General features: G+C 42.5%; 1 protein-coding gene across 2 annotated transcripts in view; it reads right to left on the bottom strand.

Annotated features, from left to right (window-relative positions):
* Positions 1 to 17460, bottom strand: part of EDC4 (enhancer of mRNA decapping 4) — a 555140-nt gene that overhangs the window by 23735 nt on the left and 513945 nt on the right. The gene's annotated exons all lie outside the window — the stretch shown is intronic.

Genomic DNA, 17460 nt, shown 5'->3' with positions numbered 1-17460 from the left:
GGTGACTGGTTCATTTAGCATTAAGTGATTACCCTTTTTATTACACTGATGGTTGACCGTACAATGCAAGCAATTGATACCATCCATCTTTCATGTCTCCCCTATTTCCTCATAGATTGTAAACTTGCAAGCAGGGTCCTCACTTCTCCTGGTATCTGTTGATTTAGATAATTATTGTTATTCTGTAATGCCCTTTATTGTCCTTTATTATTAAGTACCCTCTAAAATGTAAAGTGCTGCAGAATATGTAGGCGTTATAGAAATAAAAATTATTACTATTATAACTATTTTTTGGCTGATGGAGCTGTATGGCGGCTTGTTTTTTGCGAGACAAGATGCCGTTTTCAGCTGTACCATTTTTATTTATATTTGTCTTTTTGATTGCGTTTTATTCCATTTTTTGTTTGGTGGTATGATGATAAAGCATTGTTTTTTGCTTTGTTCTTTATTTTTTAACAGTGTTCACTAAAGAGGTTAACTAGTGGGACAGTTTTATAGGTCAGGTCCTTCTAGACGCGGCGATACCAAATATGTGAACTTTTAAAGGTTTTTTTTCTTAATAATAGTATTTATTTATGGGTACAGTATATTTTTATTTTTTTGGGATTATTTTTTTAATATTTCTAAATATTTTTATTTTTCACTTTTCTACACTATTTTTGACTTTTACACTTTGTCCCACTAAGGTACTTTGATTTTTTGCAGGCTGATTGCTTGCACAGCATAAGGATGCAGCAGCTGTCAGCCCCTGCATACACAAGTTAGGTAGAACGTGCACCGAGCACGATCTACCTAACTTGCTGATGTCTGGTGACCTGGATGTTGTCATGATGACATTGGGTCACCATGGCAATGATCCGGACCAAGCACACACAGAGCGGGACGCCGGGTACAAGGTAAGAGGGGCAACTTCGATCCTACTATTTCGGGGGTTAATTTGCCTGGAGTGGTGCGGGACCGCTCCTGGCACATAGTGCTGGATGTCAGCTGTGAGAATCAGCTGACAACCGGCGGCAATCGCCCCGCACAGCTTCTGTGCGGGCGCAATCACATTGTGCTTAATAGTACGTATCTGGTCCATAAGGCCCAGGGCACAGGGACGTACTATTACTAACAATATCAGAAAGGGGTTAAAGTAGGAGGCCGTAAGCTGCCAGTTACTGCAAAACTAACAGGGAGTGTATGGTATAAATACCTCCGGATTCCAACACTTGGAATATATTTATATACCCCCGTTCGATCACTGCTAACTTCACGATAACCCAAGAAAGATTATTAGCTGCCACCAACAGTCATGTACAGTTACATAAAATAAAAGGATAAACCAAGAAAGTTAACAAGATGGAACAGAACTATTACATTTTATATTTAATCCAGAACGATAGGCAGTGTATATAAAAAAATATACAAAGGATTCTGCAAAGGCGACAAAACAATACAGAATATACAGTTACATGAAATAAAATTAGCTCCCAACATCGCACTTTCATGATTCCTGCAGAGTTGGACTTTTCAGTTTCAGAAAATTATGAGACAACTTAAATGGACTATATCTTTGCTTCGGAGAGTCGCATGTGTTCAATATCTACGTCATATTTTGTATCATCAAGGGGACTTTTGTATCATCATCCCTTAGGTGACTTGAAGCTGCGATCATCAGATCGTTTGTACTATACATAGTAGTGCACTAGCACAATTTTGTAAAGGTAAAATCACTGTCTCACATGAACGCCAGCTGCCTTCAGCAGACCTTGTAACACTTTGTAGATAGATAAAAGGCGGTACTCCAGCAAGCTATTTCAGTTATAAGCAATAAAGGTTTTACAACTGAAATCGCTTGCTGGAGTACCGCCTTTTATCTATCTACAAAGTGTTACAAGACTTTATTCTTCAGGGCTGAGCACCCGTTGATTGCAATCTCTGGCCAACTGTGGACTGACGCTCATTGAACTCTGTGAAGGTAGACGATCTGAATATAATGTAATAATAATAATTTGTATTTATGTAGCGCCAACATATTTCGCAGCACTTTACAATTAAGTAGGGACATGTACAGACAATAAAACAATACAATGTATCACATTTCAACAGTTCCAGGAGGAGTGAGGGCCCTACTCGCAAGCTTACAATCTATACGGAAATAAGGGGACACAATAGGTAGAACATGGTCATCAGCCAGAGACCGTCTAAGTGCAGTTACCGTGTGCTATTGGGTGAATGGAAGATGTGGAGACAGATGAATAGGCAGGAGCAGATTAAGATTAACATTTAGGAGGGAACAGGGGAGAGTTAGGTTAGTGAGTTGAGGGGATAAACAGATGTGTTTTTAAAGCATGTTTAATAACATGGAGGCTAGATATTAGTCGAATCGTTTGAGGTAGTGCATTCCAGAAAACTGGCGCAGCACGAGAGAAGTCTTGGAGACAGAGGTGTGAGGATCGGATTAAGGAAGATGTTAGTCTTAAATCAGTTGCAGAACGGAGGGCACGGGAAAGGTGATAGACAGAAATGAGGGAAGAGATATAGGGCGATGCAGAGAGAGATGAGTTTGTATTGTATTCTGTAGTGAACAGGTAACCAGTGCAAAGACTGGCACAGGGTAGAGGCGTCGGTGAAGCAGCTTGATAGAAATACGACCCTGGCTGCTGCATTCAGAATGGATTGGAGAGGAGAGAGTTTGTTTAGAGGGAGACCGATTAGAAGAGAGTTGCAGTAGTCTAGATGAGAGTGAATAAGAGCAACATTAACCCCTTTACAACCTGTGATGTCTTAGTACGTCACAGGCTACCTCCCCCGGTTCAGTGAGGACTCCGGCGGTGAGCCCGCACTGAACCGAGCACATGTCAGCTGATTCTTACAGCTGACATGTGCCCGCAACAGCCGCGGGTGGATTCGCGATCCACCCGCGGCTGTTAACATGTTAAATGCCGCTGTCAATCTCCGACAGCAGCATTTAACGCGCACTTCCGGGAAGCGCGTCTTAAGCCCCGCCCATCGGCGACCCCGTCATGGGATCGCGGGTCACCGATGGGCATGCATGACAACCCAGGGTCTGCAGGAGATCCCAGTGGTTGTCATGAGCTGGTCGCTATGAGAGCCACCTAGTGGTCGGCGCTCATAGCACACTACCATTTCTGCTGCATACAGGAGATCTGCTGATCTCCAATATGTAGCAGAGGCGATCGGACAGTTGCTGCTTCTAGTCTCCTATGGAGACTATTGAAGCATGCAAAAAGTGAAAAAAAAAAGTTTTTAAAAATATATAAAAAAGTTTAAATCACCCCACTTTTGCCCCATTCCAAATAAAATAATTAAAAAAAACCCCTACATAGACATATTTGGTATCGCCGCGTTCAGAATCGCCCGATCTATCAATATAAAAAAAGAATTAATCCGATCAGTAAACGGCGTAACAAGAAAAAAATTCTAAACGCCAGAATTACGTTTTTTTGGTCGCCGCAAAATTGCAATAAAATGCAATAACGGGCGATCAAAACATCGGATCTACCCCAAAATGGTATCAATAAAAACGTCAGCCCGGCGCGCAAAACATAAGCCCTCACCCAGCCCCAGATCCCGAAAAATGGAGATGCTACGTGTCTTAGAAAATGGCGCTTTTTTTTTTTTTTTAAACCAAATTTTGGAATTTTTTTTCACTTAAATAAAAAAGAACCTATACATGTTTGGTGTCTACGAACTCGTAATGACCTGGAGAATAAGAATGGCAGGTCAGTTTTAGCATTCAATGAACGTGGTAAAAAAAATAAATAAAAAACTGTGGTATTGCACTTTTTTAGCAATTTCACCACACTTGGAATTTTTTTCCCGTTTTCCCGTATACGATATGGTAAAACTAGTAATGGCATAGAAAAGTACAACTCGTCCCGCAAAAAATAAGCCCTCACATGGCCATATTGTCCAAAAAATAAAAACGCTATGGCTCTGGGAACAAGGGGAGCAAAAAATGAAAAATCCCAAGGTTGCGAAAGGGTTAAGAGTTTTTGCAGTACTAAAAGTGAGAAAAGGTCGGATTATGGAGATGTTTTTAAGGTGCAGGTGACATGAGCGAATGAGTGATTGTATATGGGGAATAAAGTAAAGTTGTGTGTCAAATATGACTCCAAGACAGCGAGTTTGGGAGTTATGGTGGCACCACACAAGGAAATTGCAAAGTCAGCTATAGGTAGATTAGTAGAGGGAGGAAAAACAAGAAGTTGAGTTTTGGAGAGATTCAGTTTTAGATAGAGGGAGGACATTATGTTAGAGACAGCAGAAAGACAAGCACTGGTATTTTGTATTAGAGTTTGTGCAATGTCAGATGAAGAGGTGTATAGTTGTGGGTCATCAGCATAGAGATGAAACTGGAAACCAAATCAAATCTGATGATGGTTTCTCCAATTGGTGCAGTATACAAGGAGAAGAGGAGGGGGCCTAGGACTGAGCCTTGTGGAACCCCGATAGTAAGGGGAAGGTTAGAGAAAGAAGAGCCAGCAATAGATACCGTGAAGAATCGGTCAGAGAGATAGGAGGAGAACCAGGAGAGAACGGTGTCCTTGAGGCCTATAAAGCGGAGCATAGTGAGGAGGAGCTGGTGATCCACAGTTTAAAAAGTGGTACAGAGATCTAAAAGAAGTAGCAGGGAGTAGTGATCATTAGATTTAGGTGTTAGTAAATCATTAGAGACTTTAGTGAGGGCAGCTTCGGTAGAGTGTGAGGAGCAGAAACTGGATTGTAAAGGGTCAAGAAGAAAGATATCTGAGAGATAGCGTATTAGACGGGAGTGGACCAAGCGTTCCAGGAGTTTAAAGATGAAGGGAAGATTAGAGACCGGTCTGTAGTTAGCAGCGCCGTTCTTGTTCAGGGATGGCTTTTTGAGAAAAGGAGTTATGATGGCATGTTTGAATGAAACGGGAAAGATACCCGAAAAAAGAAAAAGGATAAATATTTTAGTTAGGTGGGTAGTGACAGCTGGGGAAAGGGACTGAAGGAAATTTGAGGGAATAGCGTCACTGTTGCAGGTTGTAGGGCGAGAAGAAGCAAGGAGTCTGTTCACTTCTTCTGTGACCGGCTCGAAGATGGAAAGTGAACTTAAGGTGCGGGCGGCAAGGTGATCCAGACTGAGGGGATTGTGCAAAAATGTCTAGATGGATACAATTGATTATTTGTAGGAAGTGGCCAGATCTTCAGCGCTTAGGTTGGTGACAAGGTTCTGTACTTTAAGGCGCACAAGGGAGTGGAAGGTTTCAAAGAGTCATTTACGATTGTTGGCTAGAGATGTGATGAGGGTAGTTAAGTAGACTTGTTTAGCCAGATGGAGAGCAAAGTTACAAGTTTTGAGCATGAATTTATAGTGGATGAAGTCTTTTGCTGAAAGTGACTTTCTTCACATAAGCTCAGCGCACCTTGAGCAGCGCTGGAGAAAATGTGTTTGCATCGTGTGCCAGGGTTGCCGTCGATGCTGGGTCATTCTGCGTGTAGCAGGTGCTACTTCATCCAGGGCACTCTGCAATGTGTTGTTATAGTGGGACAATGCTAAGTCTGGACAGGGGAGGGAGAGGATGGGATCCAAGGATGACTGTAGATTGTTCATAAGCTGCTGGAAATTGATGGCACATAGATTTCGGTGAGTATTCTAAGTGCGGGGGGCCCCGGGTGAGGTACAGTCCTTGACCGAGAAGGAAAAAGTTGTGGTCAGAAAGTGGTAGAGGGGATTTAGTAAAGTCATGAAGCGAGCAAACCCCCCAACCTACAGTCTCCTTCCCCACTCCTGTAGAATGGAAGCCCGCAAGAGCAGGGTTCTCTTCCCTCTGTACAAGTCTATCATTGTTAGTTTGTTTACTGTAAGTGATATCTGTATTTGGTATATAACCCCTTCATTTGTACAGCACCATGGAATCAATGGCGCTATATAAATAAATAATAATAAAAAAAAAACAGGTCCAGAGTATTCCTGTCTTCATGTGTAGGAAAGTTAGTAAGCTGTGAGAGGCCGAATGAGGCGGATAGAGAAAGAAGATGAGAGGCAGATGGGGAAAGCGGCTTATCAATGGGTATGTTAAAGTCCCCCATGATGAGAGTGGAAATATCACAGGAAAGGAAGTGTGGAAGCCAGGTGGCAAAGTGATCCAGAAATTGATGGGAGGAGCCTGAAGGGCCCATCGTGCGAGAGAGCATCTGGGGCAGTAGTGTCAGACTGCTGGATCCATGTTTCAGTAATAGCCAGAAAGTTCAGGGAAATTGAAAGGAAGAAATCTTGGATGTAGAAGAGTTTATTGCATGCTGAGCGTGAATTCGAAAGGGCACAATTAGAGACGAGAAGGCAAGCAACGAATGTTTATAAGATTGGCAGGGCTTCTATGCGCAGCAGGATGAGAGTTATGTATATTAGTATGTGGAGGCCTAGGGTTGGGAGAGACGTCGCCAGCAACTAATAGGAGGAGACAGAAGAGAAAGAGCAGGTGGTTCAGTGATTTGTGTGAGCGTTTTGTGATCTATGACAAATATGAAGCAAAGAGATACGGAAATTAGATGTTGTAGTGCAACTGAACAAATAACATGTTGGTTTGAATATTTGGCATAGCTGACCCGTCTCCTGCTCTGTCCTCTTGCCATATTTATCTGGCGAGACACCTTGAATATTATGGACATAGAATCAGTTTCACAAGTGCCTCAGCACACGTGTTCTCTTTAAGCCAGATCTGGATATATTGGAAGTGTATGCTGGTATGTAGGACCAGTTTGCCTCCATGAATATGAAATTAGCAAGAGACCACAGCAAGCATTACTATGCAAAACATACAAACATCCACACTGGACAGACAGACCAGAAATCATCAAGTGAATTAAAACAGAAAAGAAGTAAAGCAAGCACCTTAGTGGATAATCCCTTCTGGTCACTTCTGGGACATTTCCGGGATATTTCCGTTAGTTACTTCGGAAACTGCTATTTGGGATAACTGCTCAGAGACCAGGCCCTCTAAATTTATACCTCTTAACTAATTAGATATGAAATAAGCCAGGTGTGAATAGAAGGGAAGAGGCACAGGGAGACATGTGAGAATTAAACAATAGAGTAAATTCACAGGCAGGAGATAAGGGAAGTTTGCTACCAACACAGCAGAGAATTGAATCTAATATATATAATAGTCTTATCCTGTCTGTCTGTCCTTCTGTCCAGGAAATCCCGCGTCGCTGATTGGTCCGGCTGCGGCCAATCAGCGACGCGGGATTTCAGAAAAAGATGGCGGACGTTAGAGGCTCATCTGCCGCACGGAGGTCAGCGGCGATGCAGCCGGGAGATGACCGGCGCCAACCGGTCATCTCCCGGCTGCTCGCAGCAGAAGTAGCCCGACCTGCGGCGCCGCTGACCTCCATGCGGCTAACGTCGGGAGATCAGCGGCTAGGGCCGCTGATCTCCCGACGGCAAGTGTGAAGGGAGGACCGGGGAGCAGCGCCGCCGGTCGGGATACTTCAGGCGGCCGCGACCAATCAGCGATATTGGCGCCAAATTTAAACACCGCTCTGCTGATTGCGCCTGGTCAGACGCATACATATTTTAGAATACCCGATGCGTTAGAATCGGGCCACCATCTAGTAGTAACATAATAACACAGTTTTTAAGGTTGAAGGAAGACTAAGTCCATCTAGATCAACCCATAGCCTAACAAGCTGGTCCAGAAGAAGGCAAAAAAACCCCATGTGGCAAAAACTAAGCTCCGCATTGGGGAAAAAAATTCCTTCCTGACTCCATACGACAATCAGACTAGTTCCCTGGGTCAACGACCTATCAAGGAATCTAGTATATATAACCTATAATATTATACTTTTCAAGAAAGGCATCCATGCCCTTCTTAAAGTTTAGTAGTGAATCACTCATTACAACATCATGCGGCAGAGTTCCATAGTCTCACTGCTCTTACAGTAAAGAATCCTCGTCTGTGATGATTAAACCTTCTTTCCTCCAGACGTAGAAGATGCCCCCTTGTCTCAGTCTCTGGCCTCAGAGTAAAAAGATCAGTAGAAAGGTCTTGAACTGTCCCCTCATATACTTGTACATAGTAATAAGATCACCCCTAAGCCTTTGTTTTTCCAAACTAAATAACAACAAGTGCAATAACCTGTCTTGGTATTGCAGAACCCCAGTGCTCTAATAACCTTGATTGCTCTTCTCTACATCCGCTATAGTTTAGCTAGGTCTTTCTTATGCACCGGAGACCAGAACTGTACATAGTATTCTAAGTGTGGTTGCACTAGTGACTTGTATAGAGGAAAAATTATGTTCTCCTTATGAGCATCTATGCCTCTTTTAATGCATCCCATTATTTTATTTGCCTTTGCAGCAGCTGGCTGACACTGGCCACCAAACGTGACCTTGCCGTCCACCAATACACCCAGGTGTTTTTCAGTGACAGTTTTGCCCAGTGTTTTACAATTAAGCATATAATTATACATTTTATTTCCTCTGCCAAAGGTCATTACCTTACATTTATCCCCATTAAAGCTCATTTGCCATTTATCAGACCAAGCTTCTAGTTTACATAGATCCTCCTGTAATATAAAATTGTCCTTTTCTGTATTGATTACCCCACAGAGATTAGTGTCATCTGCAAATATTGAAAGACTACTCTGTATGCCCCCTACAAGGTCATTAATAAATATGTTAAAAAGAAGGGGGCCCAATACTGACCCCTGTGGTACCCCACTGTTGACTGTGACCCAGTCTGAGTGCGTTCCATTAATAACCACCCTTTGTTTCCTATCATTGAGCTGGTTCTTAACCCACATACATATAATTTCCCCTATCCCCATTGTTCTCATTTTATGTATCAACCTTTTGTGTGGAACCGTATCAAAAGCTTTTGAAAAGTCCATATACACAACATCCACTGTATTTCATGGTCCAGGCCGGAACGTACATCTTCATAAAAGCTGATCAGATTAGTTTGACAGGAATGGTCCCTCGTAAACCCATGTTGATATTGGGTCATGAGGTTATTCTTCTTCAGATACTCTAGTATAGCATCTCTTAGGAAACCCTCCAGGATTTTACCCACAGTAGAGGTTAAGCTTACTGGCCTATAACTTCCAAGTTCGGTTTTTGTCCCCTTTTTGAATATTGGCACCACATTTGCTATACGCCAGGGTACAGACCCTGTTATTATGGAATCTTTAAAGATTAAAAATAATGGTCTATTTATGACATTACTTAATTCCTGCAGTATTCGCGGGTGAATCCCATCCGGGCCCAAGGATTTGTCAACTTTAGTGATTTTTAGATGCCGCGTACTTCCTGCTGGGTTAAGCAAGTGACATTTAATGGAGAATTTTTCGTTATCACTGATCATGTTTTCTGTCATGCGATTTTCTTGTGTAATTACTGTTGAAAAAAACATAATTTAGCATATTGGCTTTTTCCTCATCAACCATTTCACCCAGACTATCATATTTTACTATTTATGTAGTTAAAGAATATTCTGAGATTATTTTTACTTTCTCTGGCAATGAGTCGCTCTGTCTCAATCTTTGCTGCCTTAATTTGGTCTTTACACAATTTATTTAATTTTCTGTATTTATTTAATGCCTCATCACTACCTACTTGCTTTAGTTCTCTAAATGCTTTCTTTTTGTTACTTATTGCGCCCCTTACAGCTCTATTTAGCCATAGCGGTTTCCTCCTATTTCTAGCATTGTGCACAGGTCCTATTCAGGATGCTAATAAATGTCTCCCATTTGCTTTGTGTAGTTTTATGTCTCAGGATATCGTCCCAGTTTATTGCACTAAGATCATCTCTCAACCGTTGCAAATTTGCCTTCCTGAAGTTTAGTGTCTCTATAACCCCTCTACTACACAGTTTATTAAAGGATACATGAAAACGTATTATTTTGTGATCACTATTACCCAAGTGACCCCCAACTCGTATATTTGATATGCGGTCAAGCCTTTTGGTTAATATTAGGTCTAACAGTGCCCCCCTTCTTGTTGGGTCCTGAAACAGTTGTGAAAGGTAATTGTCTCTCATAGTTGTCAAAAACCTATTACCTTTACTTGAACTACAGGTTTCTCTTCCGCAATGTATTTCAGGGTAGTTAAAGACCCCCATAATAATGACTTCACCTTGAGTCGCTGCTTCATCTATTTGCTTTACGAGGATATTCTCCGCTGCTTCCATTATTCTTGGAGACTTATAACAAACCCCTATCAGTAATTTATTATTTTTTCCCCCTCCCCTTATCTCCTCCCACAGGGACTCTACATTTTCATTAGATTCACATATATTGTCACGCAAGATGGGTTTTAAGGATGATTTTACATATAAACACACCCTCCCCCCTCGCTTGTTTCTACGGTCATTTCTTAACAGACTATAGCCCTGTAAATTAACTGCACAGTCATGGCTCTCATCCAGCCATGACTCAGATATCCCCACCATGTCACAATTATTTTCCAACAAAATGAATTCTAATTCCTCCATTTTGTTGGTGAGGCTTCTGGCATTAGTGTACATGCATTTTATGTATCTCTCTGTACCTCTATTCCTTCTTACTTTATTGACTGTTCTAACCCCACCCCCAATTTCTTTATTTGTGCCCAGGTCACTATCTGCACTATCTTCCCCACCTATAAAATGAATACCCTCCCCCCAATCCCTAGTTTAAACACTCCTCCAACCTTCTAGCCATTTTCTCCCCCAGCACAGCTGCACCCTCCCCATTGAGGTGCAGCCCATCCATAGCGGAGAACCTGTAGCCAACTGAGAAGTCGGCCCAGTTCTCCAGGAAACCAACCCTTCCTTCCTACACCAATTCCTGAGCCACTTATTTATCTCACTAATCTCCCATTGCCTCTCTGGCATGGCACGTGGTACAGGCAGTATTTCAGAGAATACCACCTTGAAGGTCCTTGCTTTAAGCTTGCAGCCTAATTCCCTGAAATCATCTTTAAGGACCTTCCACCTACCTCTAACTTTGTCATTGTGCCAATGTGCACCATGACCACTGGGTCCTCACCAGCCCCTCCTAGTGATCTGTCAACCAGATCAGCGATGTGCCAGACTCGAGCGCCAGGTAGGCAGCACACTGTTCGACGATCCCTGTCTTTGTAACAGATTGCCCTATCTGTTCCCCTAATAATTGAGTCCCCCACTACCAGCACCTACCTGGCCTGCCCTGCTCTCCTATTTCCCCCCTTACTGGAGCTGACACTCCTCCGGCTTTCAGAGGACATGCCTTGCTGCAGCAGTGCTACCCCTGTACTGACATCGTCCTCATCTGCCAACTTTGCAAACTTATTTGGGTGTGCCAGATCAGGACAAGCCACCCTGGCACTCTTCCTTGTACCCCCCTTCTATGTCACCCAGCTAGCTGCCTCACTGTCCTGCAGCTCCCTACTACCACCTTCCCCCACATCTACCCCAGTGAGCAGCTGCTCAGTGAGCAGCAGACTCCTTCCATATTGTCAATGGATCTCAGTGTTGCCAGCTGCTCATTTAGATCCAGTACCTGGGCTTCCAAACGCACAACTTGCTCACATCTCGCACAGCAGTATGCACCCACGACTGGCTGTTCAAGGATTGCATACATGTGGCAAGATGTACACTGGATAGCATTGTCAATAATGGAGCTCATTTCCTAACGGGGATTGCACTAGACAGAAATGTAAAGTAAAAAGAAATGTAAAGAATTAATAAAATACAGACAGCAATGCAGTCCAAATTCCTCCCTTCCAAACTCCCTGAATCCAAGGTCACTGAAAAAAAAGTCACACACTTACTTCAGTTTGCACTTACGCTTCGGTCACACTCAGCTCGTTCAGACTCGCTAAGGAAGAAGATTTAAAGAGTTTTTTGTTTTTTTTCCCCCTTTAGCAGCAATCCAACCTACAGCTCAATGCACTTCCAATAGGATGCAATAGGATGAAAACATACCAGCATGAGAAGGGAAGTCAATGAAACTTCCATTGTGGTGGCAAATTTGAGTGCTTGCGTAACATGGGATAAGGGTCACATCTTTTGTGTCGACATACACTGGTGAAAGTTTCTCTAATCAAGACATTTCTTACCAGTAGCCCAGATTACGTCATATACTTACTTTAGTGGTCCTGATCTTTTCAGTATATTGGTAGACCAGTCCACCAGTTGTAGCAATGAATTAACACTGTTCCAGCGTTGCAAACAAGTTCCTTCAGCATAGTGTATCTTGACCCTTTGCCTATAGGTCAGATTTCAGTTAGATTACCATCATTCCCATAGAACAAATGCCTGCAGATGTCCTCAATATGTTATGGAAGATCAAACAACAAGAGGCTTTCTGGATTTACAAGCTCTCCTTTGCACCTCAACGGACCTAATGAGGTGGTTGAGACAACCTTCTGAAATGTACTGTGTCAGGGAAATATTGAGGAATATTGAAAGTATGTCATAGATATTGACCATTCCTCCCAAACATCTCTTCACCCCCTCCCTTATCCATCTTTTTGAGAGCTGACAGTCCAGAGATGACAATCTACAGTGTCTCCCTGCAAGTTATCACAAAGCCCCATTTAACACAGCCTTGAGTAAGACCTTACACAAACAAATGGCATCCAAGACGTGCCACCAAGCTACTTAGAATGCGAACCTCTTGTCCCTGGCACACGCAGGGGGTCATTAGTGGCAGGATTGCAATAATTTGTCTGTAACTGGGAATGTTTGCTTTCCCGAGCTTAAGAAAGATGTCCAGCCTTGTCGACTCCGATATGAAATACGGAATAACTGATGTCCCGTAATTATGACAATAACGGGACCCATAATTTTGGTGACAGGGACAGCTAAGAAACAAGATGCTCAGTTTTTCATAGGCGTAGGCCCCTCTGGAGAGCTGTAGCGCAAATACCGCAGAATAGCAGACTGCAACTATGTGATGTGTGGTCTCTAAATGTAGGTAAAATCATACCGGAAAAAATGGCATCGGTTGCAAGCTTCTCATGAGCGATGAGTTATTGCAGAAGCTAGTGTTTTTAATAAAAATGTGCAGGTTGGAGACCAGCCCACATGATGTCACCACAAGGGGAGTGTGGGCAAATCTCCCCTTATGTATAAGAGAACCCATGGAGAATACAGGAGCACTCATTGCCAGGGGGGGTATAAGGATTATAAGCAACGGGTCGCATTCGATAACGCTCAAATCAACAGGTGAGCCGCCCTCCACCTATGCTGATTCGTCCCTGCGAACTGTATAGTATAAGTTGTCTTCTCTTATCCTGTTTATTTTATGTAACTGCTGATGTATTTTAATGTCTCCTTTGTGTATATATTTTTTACTAAACACTGCCTCCTTTTTGGATTAAATATAAAATTTAATAGTTCTTTTTCTTTTGTCCTGTAATCGTTCCCTCCCCCGAAGCCACATGTGCTACCAAAACGCAGGCATCCGCCCAGGCCTGCATTAATAATAATAATATTTTTATTTCTATAACGCCAACATATTCCGCAGCACTTTACAATTTTAGGGGGGACTTATACAAACAATACAGAAAAAGCATTTCTCAAATCAAAAGGAGTGAGGGCCCTGCTCGCAAGCTTACAGTCTATGAGGAAATGGGGGAGGCACAAAAGGTAAAGTGTACATATATTGTATAATGCAGCCTTGATATACTAATTAGGATAAATAAAAATACATGAACTGGTCGCCAGACAGTATATGTACAGTCCTGACCAAGGCTATTAAGTACATGGATGGTTTGAACCTGAAACTGAAGAAGATTATAATATGGGGGAAAACTGGGACAGACAGATAGTGTGCTTAGGCAATATGCCAGTCTAAAGAAATGGGTTTTTAGGGTCCGCTTGAACCTGTGGGTATTGGGAATTAATCAGACTGTCCTAGGTAGTGCATTCCAAAGAATTGGCGCAGCACGCGAGAAATCTTGGAGACAGGAGTGGGAAGTTCGGATTATGGAGGATTTTAGTTTTATATTTTATGTTTCAAATCTGGACGGTGGTGGCAGAGAATAATATTAATAATCTGGCTATCATGCAGCTGGCAGCAACCGTACAGAGCGTACACACATATTCCTGGAGCTGGAATTCGGAGGTGTGACGCCATAGGCTTTCTGGCTCATCGATGCTCAAGGAGTGAGTAGTCTGCATCGTGTGCTCGCGATTCCGGACAAAATACCGACAGAGTGATGGCACGGTGAGATATTGTGTGATCTCCCCGGTGTCGTCCCTGTGGGAATCTCTGACATACTGGTAACTGGTTGTTTTTTGATGCAGCACCGCAAGTCCCAGTGTTTGTTTTTTAGCATTCTTCTTTTCTACAGTGCCTTGAATAAATATTCATACCTCGTGAACTATTCCGCATTTTTTTTTATATTACACCCACAAACTTAAATGTATTTTATATGGATTTTATGTGATATACCAACACAATGTGGCAAGTATTTGTGATGTGTAAAAGGAAATGATACATTGTTTTCTAAATATTTTAAAAATATAAATCTGAAAATTTTGACATGCATTGGTATTCAGCCGCCTTTAGTCTGATACTTAGGTAGGACAACCTTTTGCTGAAATTACTGCTACAAGGCTTTTGAGGTATGTTTCTACAAGCTTTTGCACATCTAGAGGAAGATATTTTTGCCCATTCTTCATAGCAAGCTAGCTCTAGCTCAGTGAGATTGGATGGAGAGCGTTTGTGAACAGCAATTTTCAAGTCTTGAGACAGATTTTTAATGAGATTTAGGTCTGGACTTTGACTGGGCCATTCAAACACTGGAATACGCTTTTATCTAAACTATTCCACTGTAGCTCTGGCAGTATGTTTAGGGCCATTGCCCTGCTGCAAGGTTAACCTGTGCCCCAGTCTCAGTCTTTTGCAGATTCTAGCAGGTTTTTCTCCAGGGATTACCTTGTGTTTAGCTCCATCCATATTCCCAACAATTGCTGTAGTAAAGCATCCCCACAGCATGATACTACCATCATCATGTTTGATGGTGGGGATGGTGTTTTCAGGGTGATGTCTAGTGTTCATTTTCTGCAACACAAAGCGCTTTACATTTAGCTCAAAAAGTTCCACTTTAGTCTCATCTGACCTAAGCACCTTCTTCCACATGCCATATAGGGAATACAGCTAGCATGTGTAAGAAGGTGCTCTGATCAGATGAGACCAATGTAGAACTTTTGGGGCTAAATGCAAAAGGGTTTGTGTAGCAGAAAATTAACACTGCACATAAAATGTTAGAAGCTGCAAAAGATTTAAGACTGGAGTGTAGGTTCACTTTCCAGCAGGACAACGACCTTAAACATACTTCCAGAGCTACAATGAAATGGTTTAGATCAAATCATATTCATGTGTTTGAATGACTCAGTCTAAGTCCAGAACTAAATCCCATTAAGAATCCATGGAAAGTATTGAAAATTGCTGGTTCAGCCTCTGGATTTGTCATTCTCGACAAAGAGAAATATTACCCCTTAGAACCCAAGCTCCTGGATATAAATGTTTCTACTCCCTAAATGCAAACAATGAGATGAAATACAGTATGGTGAGAAAATTAAGAATTATATTTTGCTTCACACAAAAACTGCTCTAACAGGACCAACATTCTGAATCACAACTGTGTATTTTTTGAGCAGTGTATATACTACTCAAAAAAATAAAGGGAGCACTTAAACAACAGAATATAACTCCAAGTAAATCAAACTTCTGTGAAATCAAACTGTCTACTTAGGAAGCAATACTGATTGACAATCAATTTCACATGCTGTTGTGCAAATGGAATACACAATAGATGGAAATTATTGGCAATTATCAAGACACACTCAATAAAGGAGTGGTTCTGCAGGTGGAGACCACAGACCACATCTTAGTACCAATGCTTGCTGGCTCATGTTTTGGTCACTTTTGAATGTTGGTTGTGCTTTCACACTCGTGGTAGCATGACGGACTCTACAACCCACAGAAGTTGCTCAGGTAGTGCAGCTCATCCAGGATGGCACATCAATGCGAGCTGTGGCAAGAAGGTTTGCTGTGTCTATCAGCGTAGTGTCCAGAGGCTGGAGGAGCTACCAGGAGACAGGCCAGTACACCAGGAGACGTGGAGGGGGCCATAGGAGGGCAACAACCCAGCAGCAGGACCGCTACCTCCACCTTTGTGCAAGGAGGGACAGGAGGAGCACAGCCAGAGCCCTGCAAAATGACCTCCAGCAGGCCACAAATGTGCATGTGTCTGCACAAAAGGTTAGAAACCGACTTCATAAGGGCCCGACGTCCACAGATGGGGGTTGTGCTCACAGCCCAACACCGTGCAGAACGCTTGGCATTTGCCACAGAACACCAGGATTGGCATAGTCGCCACTGGCGCACTGTGCTCTTCACAGATCAAAGCAGGTTAACACTGAGCACATGTGACAGACGTGACAGAGTCTGGAGACGCCGTGGAGAGCGATCTGCTGCCTGCAACATTCTTCAGCATGACCGGTTTGGCAGTGGGTCAGTAATGGTGTGGTGTGGCATTTCTTTGGAGGGCCGCACAGCCCTCCATGTTCTTGCCAGAGGAATGTGAGGAATGTCTATTTCTTACACATTCCTCACATGTAATAAAGCTGTCAAACAGTTGCAAATCATGCACATGGGAACGATTCAAACATATCACCGAGCAGCTGTAAATAATCGGAGCTCGGCCCGAGCATACTCGGAACAGAACATACTCGCTCAACACTATTAATAATATTAAATTTATGGGTTCTGTTTAGAAACATAAGCCCTGCCAAACAATATTTGATCCAGATCAAGTGGAGCCGCTCAGGATAATGGGATCGGAGGAGTATTTGAATTACACTTACTTAGTATTTGTTTTTCTTTTTAACAATTTTTAGTGTATATATGATTTGTACTATTACTGTATTGTTTTGTTTTTTAAGATTTATAATCAAATAAATTTTATTTAGATTGATGATTTTTAAAACCTGTATGCAATTAATTATCAACCAATCACATCAGTGCCTGTCCATTTGAAGCACTGAGTATGGTATACATTTAGTAATCACCTGATGAAGGGGACGTATCGTCCCTGAAACACGTTGTGTGTTGAATAAAACAATTTTTTTTTTATCTGACCTGGGTGGTTCCTAACTCAGAGAGTGGAGCCCTGTGGATATCCACCGCCCACCCTTTACAGTTTTTTACTATATTCCACACTCCAGAGAGGTTAAGACGAGTTAGAAAGAAAGCTGTGCATTGGTGTGGTTCTCTGCTGGTCGCTAGCCTGTTTTACTAGCCTCTCTGTAGTGCTCCACCACCACCATTAAATTGTATTCGGACCATAAGACGTATCCCCCCATTTTCCTCCCAAATTTGGGTGAAAAAATTATGGTCCGAAAAATACGGTAACCATTTGTTCTGTTACATCATGCAGCTGGGGCTACACAGCAACTATGACCGCTATATGTGTGACACGGTGAGAGATTACTTAAAGACACTGCT

The sequence above is a fragment of the Phyllobates terribilis genome, unplaced genomic scaffold (assembly GCF_046119375.1).
Source record: "Phyllobates terribilis strain yellow unplaced genomic scaffold, ASM4611937v1 Scaffold_13__5_contigs__length_258822181, whole genome shotgun sequence".
Taxonomy (NCBI): domain Eukaryota; kingdom Metazoa; phylum Chordata; class Amphibia; order Anura; family Dendrobatidae; genus Phyllobates; species Phyllobates terribilis.
The sequence above is the reverse complement of the archived record's forward strand: the minus strand, read 5'-3'. Positions and strand labels throughout refer to the sequence as shown.